At 41.8% G+C, this 12,478-nt stretch overlaps 1 protein-coding gene across 9 annotated transcripts in view; it reads left to right on the top strand.

Annotated features, from left to right (window-relative positions):
- TP53INP (Tumor protein p53 inducible nuclear protein) overlaps positions 1-12,478 on the top strand; it is an 83,606-nt gene that overhangs the window by 31,387 nt on the left and 39,741 nt on the right. For 4 of the 9 annotated variants that reach the window (XM_072305345.1, XM_019043774.2, XM_072305351.1 and 1 more), the window contains one exon: positions 9,500-9,562. The exons of the other annotated variants lie outside the window; for them this stretch is intronic. The gene's annotated coding sequence lies outside the window, so the exon portion shown is untranslated. The remainder of the gene's footprint in view (positions 1-9,499; positions 9,563-12,478) is intronic. 9 annotated transcript variants of the gene reach the window in all.

The raw sequence follows: 12,478 nt of genomic DNA, 5'->3' as shown, positions 1-12,478 counted from the left end.
TTTCCATTCGATCCGTACTTTTCGGAGACAATAGTCGCGACACGTTTGGTGGTCGGTAAAAGGACGCTTCGACGTGCTGAACTTGCTGAATATGCATGCGAAATATCAGCAAAAAACCTCAGCCTCGACCTTACACGCGACAGCCCGTCAGCGCACGACGCAAAAAGCTCAGTCCTTCCCGAACGGAATACATAATGCGAATTTTCGCGATCGAATATCATTCATCAAACGAATTCATCAGTGCTGAGTGATGCCGATGATCAGTGATAGCAGGAGCCAATCAGAGTTTAGATTTTTTTTCAAATGAAATTCAGAAGAAAATAAGAAAACACGGAACACTAAAACACAGCAAATTGCAAAAACACCAGACTTGAATTGACAAAACACAAAAACAGAAAGAAAAGACGAGACAAAAATTCTGGTGAAGGATGAAGTTTTTGGCATCGATTGCATCAATTCAAAATCGAATTCAAGTCCCGAGGTGAATTCGAAATTTCAAAATGATGAATTTCAACGGTCTCCGAACGAAGAAGTCGAATATCATTTTAAAAAATGCACAATCGTCGAATATATTCGATCGCGAAAATTCGCTTATAATGCACAGAACGACCTTCGAAATATACTTTAACTTTCACTTACTTGGAAAAACGAATGATTGAAATCGAATGGGCTTGGGCAGCTGTGCTGGTCATAGAATCGTGTTTTGATGCATGATTCTTGTAGATTAGCTAAGAATAAAAAGATCTGTCCATGCCGCAAATTTCTACGTTTGATATGAACCGAGATATCGACCTTTTGAAAAATTCGGTTTACGATGTCATCCACCACGGTAGTGATACCACCCTACGTTTCTTCCACCTTGCTTTCATCCGAGTTTCAAGCATGTTTTACGTTGAGTAACCAGTGCAAATGTGCATCACACTGACTGATGAAAGCAAGGTGGAAGAAGGGGGAAAAGGGTGTCATTACCGCGGTGGATTATTCCAAAAACCTGAGTTTTCAAAGAGCGATATCTCGGTTCATATCGAACGTAGATATTTGCGGTTTGAACTAAATCTACAAGAATCAAGCACAGGGCCGGATTTACCTACTTGCCGCTGAAGGGCCGCCTATATTTTGCCGCCCTCTTCGCATTCGTTTTGAAACTACAATAAAAACCATCAAGTAAACGTGCCGGAGGGGGAGGGGTGCATAAGACGCGTTTACTCGTGTTCCACCGCGTTCAACCGTTCAACTTCCACCGCGCGCGCTGAACGCACTGTGTTTGGCGCAATGCGTGAAGTATTCATGCAGCCTTGTAGGCGCTATGCGTTTCGTGCGTTTCGTGAAACAGCGGTCGGCGCGGCGTGCCGCGCCGACCGCTGCTGACCGCACTGTGTTTGACGCAGTGCGTGCAGTATTCATGCAGTCTTGTAGGCGCTAATATGTGTTGCATGTCGATCACGGCCGCGCCGAGGGCTTCTCCTTTTCATCTCAAGTTTTTGTCATCATCCCTCTCTATGCGCCGCGCCGCTCCAGGCCAAATTGCGTGTTTGGTTTCTCTCTTAACTCGACTAATTAAAGGTGCTGTCTCCTGCATCACCGAAAGACGACAAAATTAGAAATTACTATACACTCAGGAAATGAGAAATTTTGTCGCCTTTTCTCGTTTGTAATTTTTTTTCTGAATCTGTTTTTTTTAAACCTACATTTAAATGAATTGCAAAATTTTGCCGCCCCCTAAATCTGCCGTCATGGGCCGCGGCCCATGTGGCCACTCCCTAATTCCGGCCCTGATCAAGCATCAGAACACGATTCTGTGACCAGCGCAACTGACCATCGAGCAATTTGAGAAGATATGACAAAACGATCTTATTCGCTGGAGTACATGTGTTTCAATGGGAAATGCCGCCAGATGACGTCACTAAGCGGTGCTTTCTCTCTCTTATAAATCTATTTTTATAATATTTCCTGCATCAGAAAAAAAAATCATAATAAACATGCTTCAAAATCAGCTCTTGCAGCACTCTCAGATGAAGCAATAAAGAATTGTGTGAAATTCTCCATTGAACAAGCGAATACATCGATCTATGGAATGACGTAGTCACTAAATCGGTCCATTCAGAGCCGGGAGAGGAAACCGAAATAAACCGAATTCGGTTGGAATAACCGAATGTATTCCTCGGAGCCGAGCCGGCTTTCTCGCATTTCAATTGGACGCATTTCTTCCAAACGGAACTATGTGCATCATGACGTGAGCCCTGTCACGCATATATTTTTACGATTCTCAGGGCTCATGTCTCAATGCACATAGTTCCGTTGGACAGAAATGCGTCCAATTGGAATATCCCCTATGCATATGAATGTAGCTTTTTATGCAGGTCGGTGCCGTTTCCATTTATAACGCCACCGTTTTTCCATTCTAGAATGCAGTGGCAAGCCGTCCATGAATGATCGACTATCGATATTTTCCCATATGGAGCTGATTAAAGATCGATCGTTCGGCGGGCCGATTATTGAAACTGATGGACAAAGCGATAGACAAAGAAGACATAGGGAGTATGGAGCGATCTTATTGGTTGACATGGTTGGTTCTTATAGACTAAGGAAGAAAATGATAGACTAACTGTCGGGTCTTCAGTGGGTTGCCGTTAGTTAGTCTATTACCTACCTCCTATGTCCATTGCCACCACTTGCTTCCACCAATAGGATCCTTCCAAATCCCTTTTGTCGTCTTTGTCTATAGGTTTGTCTATAAGTTGCAATAATCAGTCCGCAGTTGTTCCTTGTGAACACTCTGTCTATCGATCCTTTTCCATAGGTTGAATGGCAAGTCGATCGATTTATCGCAGAGCACGCCATGCCATCGCTGGAATGTATTTTTGCCTCCCATTATGCACGTGACTCATATCGCCCGTTCGAAATAACTCGACTCCCGTGCCAGGAAAAACCGCCGTGGGAGTATTCGAATTTTGCCAAAATTCCTCTCGGAAAATATTTATTTTCGTAGTAAGTCATGGGTGTGTTTCCTTAAAATTTTCCGGTGTTTTAGATCGAATTACGAGCAAAATTTTCTGAAAAATTGGAAAGAAAATCTTCATTAATTTTCCCGGAAATTCCCGAATTTAGGAAGGAAATTTGGCAACGTCTGGATGCTTGTACGGCGTTTTTACTTAGCATGGCAGAGTTGCACCCGGACTCGGCTTGTGGGGCACTATGAGCATCAGCTGTACACGGTTGTCAGATATCACCGAAATAAAAAATCACAATTTAATCCGCTCGTCTGGATCACAATTCATCGATGGCCTGAGTTCGAAAGTATGAATCTCCGTTTGCGACGTTGCGAGAATGCGAAAAATGTCTCACACAAATCGGGATTGGGGCAAAAAATCCTGGTGATGGAGAATTTGTAGGTGTCTGAAATTTGATTAATTTCGTGTGTAAGTGGAAACTACTGAGTGAACTGAACACGAGGATACCCTTGGTTCGTGAATTGAACAATTATTGGAGAAGATATGACAAAATGATCTAATTCGCTAAAAGACATGTGTTTTAATAAATGCCACCAGATGACGTCACTAGGCGGCGCATTTTCTAACTTTTAAATCTATATTTATACCACCTCCCATATCAGAAATTATTTTTAAAAAATACAGTGAAATTAGCTCTTCAAGCACTTTCAGATGAAGCAATAAAAAATTTCATGCAAATTCTCCATTGATGTGGTATACAGTAGACTCTGGATTATCCGGCTTCGTATTATCCGGACTCTGGATTATCCGGATCGATTTTGCAACCATGTAACTACGTACGCATTCCGATAAGTGAGCGGATCCGCGGAGAAGCGGTCGCAAGGCATATTGGCGCCTGCAAGGCTGAAGGAATACTTCACGCATTGCGCCAAACAGTGAGGTCGGCGTGGAACGCATTAGCGCCTACTAGATTGCATAAATACTTCTCGCATTACGCCAAACGCAGTGCAGTCGGTTAGTTAGCCTAAAACGCACATTAGCGGCTACAAGACTGTATGAATACTTCACGCATTGCGCGCTTTAATCGTTGTATTGTAATTTATCGTTGTCGGCTACCATTCACAATCACCATTGAGTCGTTCAGTTTGGCGTTAACCTTTTAAATTCGTGTTGGTATGTACATGATGTATACATAATAAGAATACTGTGGTGTTGGTTGGTGGTGTTTGTGTTTACTGTTATTATCCGGATTTCTTTTTCATCCGGATCGGGCCCGGCACCAATTAATCCGGATAATCCAGAGTCTACTGTAGTTGTTGGTCGATCGCGCGGTTATGTTTCAGTGGTTTTGATGAATCGATTGATCCGCCGTTTAACCCTATACGAAAAGATCGATCACCAAGGTTCGCAACGAAGGCCGCAATAATCGATTCTTTACCGTAGCTGCCAACGGGAATATATCGATAAGTCGATGGTGGCGTTGACTTGACTGCACTTGACGTGGAGAGAGGCGACGACGACATGAAGTCTGCCAAGAACGGGCGGTAGCCTTGTTGCCTGGTCGATCTATCGACGTATTTATGCATGCACATAGTTCGTTTTAACAATAATCCGTCCATACTTCGCAGTAGCGTGGCGTGAATGATCGATTATCGATATTTCCCCATTTGAAGGTATGGTGAAGAATCGATTATTTAGGTGCTCGTTGCAAAAACCTTGTAAATCGATCCTTTTTTATAGGTTTAAATGGCAGATCAATCGATATATCGCATAGGACGCCCTGCTACTCATGACAATCTGAAAACCGCGGATACTCGAAAACCAGAGGTATATTCCGAATTCACGGATATTCTATGGAAATCCTCCTGGCCTGAGTGTATTTGATCTTTTTCTTATGGCCCGCATTTTTATCCGTACTTAATCCTAACGGTGATATTAGGTCGAGAAAAATTTCCACGATCTCCTCTCCATTTAAGGAAAGACCGCAAAATTTTGCTCCGAGTTCGAAATCCACCCAGTCCCGGCACCACGCTACCAGCACTCTCTGTAATGGATCGTGAAAATTTCCCGTCGCTTGTTCCAATTTTTTTCCTAGGCAATAATTTTTTTCTCAGCCAGGAGTAAAAGGCGTAATTCGCTTAAAAGTCTGTGGAAATTGAATTCTATGTTTTTTTCATCTTTTTTTTTTGCGTTTTCCGTTCCTCATTTCAATCTCTAAGTCTCTATTTTGTTACCGGTTTCCAATTTAATTAGGTCAATAAATTAGCCGACTTGTGCAATGAAATAAAATAAAATGAGATAAAAAAGTATACATTTACCCAATTAACACGATTCTTCGAGATTTTGTGGGTTTATTTTTTTATAGAACCGTCATTCCGGAGTTTCTCTCATGAAACGCCAATCAGAAGAAAGCAGGTTTTTTTCCTCTTCTTTAAATTTTCTTTTTAAGTGAAGATGCCTGACTTTATTTTCCAAGAACACGAACGAAATAAAGGGGAAAAAATATCCTAATGGCATTACTGAGAAAATCAAAAGTTTCATAAGTAGATGAATCGTCTTCTCAACAGTTTTTTTCCTGGGCTGAGAAGAATGTACTGGTCGTGTTAAGGAAATGAATTTATTTTGGCAAATAACACTTTAGGCACTTGCAGTTTTGATTACGAAAGCTTCATTTTAATTTTTTTTCATCCTATTTTTTTTATATTATTTATTTACTTTTTCATCTCATTAATATTTTCGTCTTATTTATTCGTTCTTTATTTTATTTATCTTTTCATTTTATTTTTTTTATCATTTTTTTTTATCATTTCTTGTTTTTCATTTCAATTTTTTTCATCAATTTTTAATTATTTTCCCCTCGTTTTTTCATTCTATTTTGTTTTATTTTTTTATCTTATTTTGTAACATTGATCTTTTGTTTTTGTTTTTAATTTTTGAAATGTTTTCGGGTGTGCTGAGCCCATTTTCTAAAATTCTTTTAGTTGCGGTGTGATTTTATTTTATCGTGGAAGCATGAAATCGTGGATTGGATTGGATGTGGGCAAGCATTGGGGGGCGGGGGCGTTCAACCGGTAGCTAAACGTTTTATTGATCGTTGATGCGCCGTTGCTACTTAAGCCCCTCGCCGTCCACCGTCCTCGCAGATCGTGTTCATTGGCTAATGCAATTATCACTATCTATGCACTCATTACTATCGATGCACTCATCATATTATGTCACGCAAGGTTAGACACACGAGCAAATCAAACGGTGACGCTCCACTCTCATCGCCTCAAACAAATATTTTCCTGTTCTATTCAAGTTTAATTAGATAGAAATAACAAGACGTTAATTTATAAGCACCACCCATTTGTCGTATCTTCCGATCCTACCCTGACGTTTCAATGAAATATCCTAATTTTTCAAACGACTCCGTCGATTTTCCAACGATTTTTCCAAACAATCCCAACGATTTTTCCGTATTTTTCTTGATGTTTCAAATCTGAACCGGACTCTCGTTTAGTTATTGTCTCGGAAGTTCATTTTTTTCTTTTACCCAAAAACTGCTCTCCTTGACACATTGACTACACTTCGTTTGAAAGCACCACTATAATTTCTGGCTTATGCATGAAAGCACCCATCTACATAAGGAAACTATTGCCATACGTCTCTCATTGTCAGCGCAAAATATTCTCCAGGCAACGCAGACATCGCATGGTTTCCGTACGATTTCTCGAGTCTGGAAATGGAGTTACAGCTCTGAGGCCCGTGACTGCAGATATGTTGTCTCGAAATTATTAAGGCAGAGATGGTGGTTTCTCATTGCAAAATGTAGTCCAATTACATGGTGGCTACGACACGCGTAAACGCATTTCCTCACCCAGGGCGCCTCCCCCCCCCCCTTCCTTCAGATGTAACGTTGATAGTTAAGTTACGGTGGACTGGAACTGGACTTTGGGTCGGCGGCTTATTGTGCCGTGCTAAGGAAGAACGCCGTATGAACATTCGAGAGTTGCCAAATTTCTCTAGGTAAAACATGTATTTTTAAGGAAAGTCATTCATATTCCTCCTTGAAATTTTCAGATATTTCAGATCAAATTGCGGACAAAATTATCTGAAAAATTTGAAGAAAAATTTTCGCAATTTTCCAAGAAAATTCGGTTTTCATCGAAGTAAATCTGGCAACGCCTAAAGGCTCATACGGCGTTTTTCGTTAGCACGGCAATATACCTCTTTGTTCTCCTCGAAGGCTCCTGCTCCTGCCTCGGTCGGCTTTGCAAGCTGTCGCCAAGCTGTGCAATTAAATGGGGATATACATCGGTTGAAACGGAAAAAAGTGCCGATTTTTCAGCCCCATCTAGCAACGATGCGGCTTTGTTTCCCCAAACAAAAAAGTTTATCGGCAACGGTTATCGCGCACTTTCTCTCTCGCGAGCGCGTGCGTGCGTTGCGCGTCACAGCGTGAACGGAAATACGAATCCGCTACGTCATAATTTGAGGAGGGGGAGGGGGATCGGCCCGAATGGAAACAACGGGTTGAAAGTTTTCAAAGTTTACTTTTCTTCTTCTTTTATTTTCTTCTTCCTCGTCTTCGTCTTTACGTCTGCTCTGTGTCGTCTTCCTCATTTTTCTTCTTTGTCTTTTTCGTCTACTTCTTCCTCTTTGTCTTCTCATTCCTTCTTCTTCCTCTTCGTCGTCTTCCTTTTCTTCTTCTCCGTCGTCTTCTTCTTCGTCTTCGTCCTCCTTCTTCCTTTTCTTCGTCTCCTCCTCCTTCTTCTTCTTCTTCTTTTCTTCGTCTCCTCCCCGTCTCCTTCGTCTTCTTCGTCTTCTTCTTCTTCCTCTTTGTCTTTTCATTCTTCTTCTTCCTCTTTGTCGTCCTCTGTTTCGTCTTCATCTCCGTCTTCTTTTTCCTTTCCTCCTTCTCTTTCCTTTCCTTGCTCTTTTTTATCCCTGTTATTATTTACCTTCCTGTGAGACCTGGACTTGGACCAAGGACCATGGAATGGGCATTATCGATCATGGGTCGCTCATGTGAGAAAGGATAAACAGCCTTCTATAATTATGAAATTAAATCAGTCCAAGTGGCCGGAATCTGGAAAAATATCCGGGACTGAAAGGAAGTATGAGGGGAAAGAGGGATTCCTCAAAGGCAGGTGGATGCCGAGGATGAATGAGAAGGACGGGAAAAGTTTGCGGGAGTTACAGCGGGGAAGGGGGGGATTTAGGAGCGGGGTGGTGCGGGGGGTGAAGTGGGAAACCCCCAAGTTGGCTCAGTTTGGAATGCTCCGTCCCCCGCCTCGGTTCGTCATGGTGCATCCTCATCATCCCCGAATCATGGGACTCACGACAGGGACGAGAGGGGGGATGCACAAGAGGGGGAGGATCGGGGGGACGGGACGGGAGGGGAGGCGCAAAGGCTTTCCCGACACAACCTTCGCGCTCCGCTCAACTGCCCTACTTCATGCCTTCGTCCCCCAAGCCCAGTGCTGCCATTTTATTGCATCAAAACATTCCGAAATAATTCCCATTTCCGGAAACATATTCCGATTTGCCAAAGTTCCTAGAAAAATTCCGATTTTTTCAAAAATTCCGTGGAAAAATTCCGAAGATCGTTCAAATTTGATCAAAAAGCCCATTTTGATCAAATAAATGGCCAAACTGGCAAAAAAACCGCAAAGTTCGAGGGAATTCCGAAAATAGCTGAAAATTCCGGGGATTCAGAAGATTCCGGGAAATGGCAGCACCGCCCAAGCCAGCTCCCTACAGGGATCCTAGCTTCTTCAACAAAAAATCCTCCCATCTTCAACAAAAATTCTTTTTTAGTCAATTATGATACAAAAGAAATTTTTTCTTTTTTTTATTCTCTATATCTTTTGTTACTAATTTTTCACGTTTTGATGTATTTTCTCACTATTATTCTTTTGGATTTCACTATTTTTTCAATTTCAAGGGGAAAATTTGTACTTTTATATTCCTCCTTCTTTTTTCGCACCACAAGAAATCCCCATTCACTCATAAGCCAATTCCACCCCTCAAAACTTACCTACCTAATACAATTTTTTTTTCCTTTCTCAAAAGGAATTTTTTACTGTTTTTAGAAGAGATGCTGTTCATTTTTTCGAAAGCATTCTCACATATTTATGGAAGTAACCCCCCCCCCCCCCCCCAATAAAGGGTTGGATGGAAAAAAGGAGGGTTGCGTAGGTTCGCACTTGAGCAAGCGCAAAAATTCCCTGTTCCGCAACTGTCGATATCAACAGTGGCTATTTTTCAGGTTGGTAGCACTGTTTTTCCACCATTTAAATCCATTTAAAATATCGATTCTAGGCGAGGCAAGCTGCCTCACTAAGAATCGATTTTTTTACATACATTCAGGAGGAAAGAGAGTCTTGCCAACTTTCAAGAATCGCGACTGGATATCAATAATCAATGTATTCCACTCAGAAGTTGAAAAGCCAACGCCATTCATCAATTAATTTCCGAATTCATTCAATGCTCTTTTAATAAAATCATCATAAATCAAAAATTATACTTCCCCTCTAATTTCGAATTTTTTCTGTTTGTTCCAGGTAAGTGGCATAGAAGCCCTCAATCTAGGATTCTATTAAGTGTGCGACCGTTTATCAGTCCACGTGAGTACATAACCATAACGTTTGCATATAGCGCTCGATAGTTATGTAAATCACCCCGATGATTCTCTCAAGTTGGCAGTACTGCCCTTCGCCCATCTTAACACATGTGAAACAATCGATGTATCGAGGCATGCTACCGCACCAAGGATCGATTATATATAACGGATTTAAAGGGGATTCTGCCAACTTGGGGAGAATATCTACTGATCTTTAATTGGGACGGATCTGCGATCTGTAAGAATCAATTACGCCTGTGATGCTGGTAGTGAGCGGGCTGTGGGAAGTGGGCCATTATATGAGTGGCGTGGCGTGCTTTGCGATCTATCGATTGATCTGCCATTTAAACCTATGGAAAAGAATCGATCAACAGTGTGCTCTCAGCAAACACCTCAATAATCGATTCTTTACCTCAGCTTCAAATGGGGAAATATCGATAATCGATCATTCACGCCACTGGCAATCACCAGTATTGGTATCATTTGGAAGACAGAATTTTCTTTTTTGGATAAACTTTTAACTTCAAACCTCATCGGGGGTCATTTGGATCACTTTCAGTCGGAGGAAAGTAACGCAATACGGTGATGTGAAAATAGTGCATCTCCTTCTTTACCTGAGACGAAATTCCTGTAACGAACAGCAAAGTGCTTTTGTTTTGCTACCAAAAATCGTACAAGAATTTTAAAGGGAAATGATCGTGTACATTTTATTACTAAACATGCAGGGTGCCTACAGTCATAGAAAACAACCGGAAAATATAAGGAAATTGAGTGTCATTAGGAAAAATCGGGAAAATTTCAGAAAAATCTGCCATGGATGAGGCAATTCCAAGTATTTCAACCATTCTTCAAAAGTTTGACTTCAACCTTCAAGTTTGGTTGTTTTTAAAAGCAACCAGTTTCTATTTACTCTCGCAAAAAATTAGGAAATTTCATTGAAAATATCAGAAAAAGCAGGAAAATATCCGGAAAATTCAAAATGAAATTCTTGTAGACAACCTGTATAATCGGTATTTGCGCCGCTAAAATATGTATCCTCCGATTTACCCCTCCCCCCTCACTTACACGCCCTCACAAACACAAATGTGGGAGAGCAGGGTGTCCGTGTTGGTGTGGGACACAAACGTGTGGTATCAGCGGGATAAACACAAACAGATAAGAAAAAGTACACACTCGGTGGATTGTCTAATCAAAAGCTGTGATATCAGTGGGTATTTGGGTGCCCTCACCTTTGTCTCTTTCGAAATTCGGGCCCACCTTTTGATCGGAGCGTCATTTGGACGAATTTGGATCAAAAGGAACTATCTCCATTGTGACATGAACCCTGTCACACATGCACTCTCATAGGTTTATGGTCCCGCATCAAAATGGAGATACGCTCTTTTGATTTAAATACGTTTACTTGTTGTTCGAAGCAGAGCAAATTCACCAAATCCGGATAAAATGTTTAAATACAATTATCTTTTCTTCTTCTTCTTCTTCTTCTTCTTCTTCTTCTTCTTCTTCTTCTTCTCTTCTTCCTCTCCTCTTCTTTTTCTTATTTTTAATCTTTTTAGAAATAATCTTCGTTTGATCCTCGTCTCGTTTTCTTCACGTTCCAGTGCTATTTGTGATTTGAGATGCGCCCAAAGATGGTGAGAATTGGAACAGGAAAAAAAGTCCCGTATTGTGAGTTCATGGTACTTGACCCTCTGCTAAATCTGGGTGCATCTACATTTAGTTTCGAATGCATGGCCTCTCGAGGCGAAATTATGCGGTGTATATACTGTACTGACCTCCTCCTCTTTTTCCATATTTTCGTTCTCCCATTTTCCTCCTTCATTTTCTATTTTTTTCGTGCTCTTTTTTTCTTCCATTTTCTTTTCTTTTATTCTATTTCCTTTGCACTAGGTGAATATGAATAAAATATGCGTAACAGGGCTCACGTCATATTGCGCATAGTTCCGTTTGGCAGAAATGCGTGCAATCGTGAGGGAATTTTACTCAAATAATAATGATAATAATTAATTCTTCTGTACATGCACATTGGCTTCACAAATACGTCATAAAAATAATTTTGTTAAGTATTCTTAAAAAGAAGAAGAAAAAAAGGAAAAAATCTACAGTAAATGAAAAAGCGATATAATATTTCACTACCATTTTTCATCCAATAAGTCATACTTAATTTATAAGCTCATTTAAGTATCATGTATTTTTTTCCTGTTGTTTCAATGTGTGTCCGGGAAATCGGAGAAATGTCAGGGCTTTCATTTTCTAAATTTTGTGGCAACCCTGATCAAGGAAAGAAGAGAAAAAGAAGGAGGACAAGAGAACCGAAAATAAGGAGAAGAAAAATAGAAGATGAGAGTAAAACAGGGAGAAGAATAGATGGCTCTTGCCGAGGACAGGAGCGAAGCCGTGGTGTTGGCCGCTCAAGCTCAACCCGGGTGATTTCGAGGCCCCCCTGCCCCCCAGCCCCCACCTCCACCCACCCCCGTCCCCCGTCCCCTCTCTAGGTCAGGGTCGGGTCAGCGATCCCTGCCGCGAGCCCGTGCCCGTGGCGTCACCGCCGTTGCGCGTGCGGGCGCGCTCGTGACGTCACGCACCCTCCCCCCTCCCCCGCGTGATGTCACGGACCGCACCCCCCCCCCTCCACCCTCACCCGTGCGGCCTCGCGTCCCTTCGAAGCTCGGTTTGATTTTGCGAGGAGCGGAAACATCTCGCTCTTGCGACAGGCTCGAGTTGGAAGCTACTCGGAGCCCTACTCAAGATTCTCAACGACCGAAGATGGGAAGTTTCGTGCAAATATTCGCGAAATTCTATTTTTTCAAGTGAGGGCTGCCACGGTCAGGGAATACCGGGAAAACTGGGAAATGTCATGGGATTTTAAAAAATCAAGAAAAACTGGGAAACGTCTATGAAAATAACGAAGATGCCAGGG

This window comes from Bemisia tabaci, chromosome 10 (assembly GCF_918797505.1).
Source record: "Bemisia tabaci chromosome 10, PGI_BMITA_v3".
Lineage (NCBI taxonomy): Eukaryota > Metazoa > Arthropoda > Insecta > Hemiptera > Aleyrodidae > Bemisia > Bemisia tabaci.
This window is presented reverse-complemented; position numbering and strand designations above follow the sequence as displayed.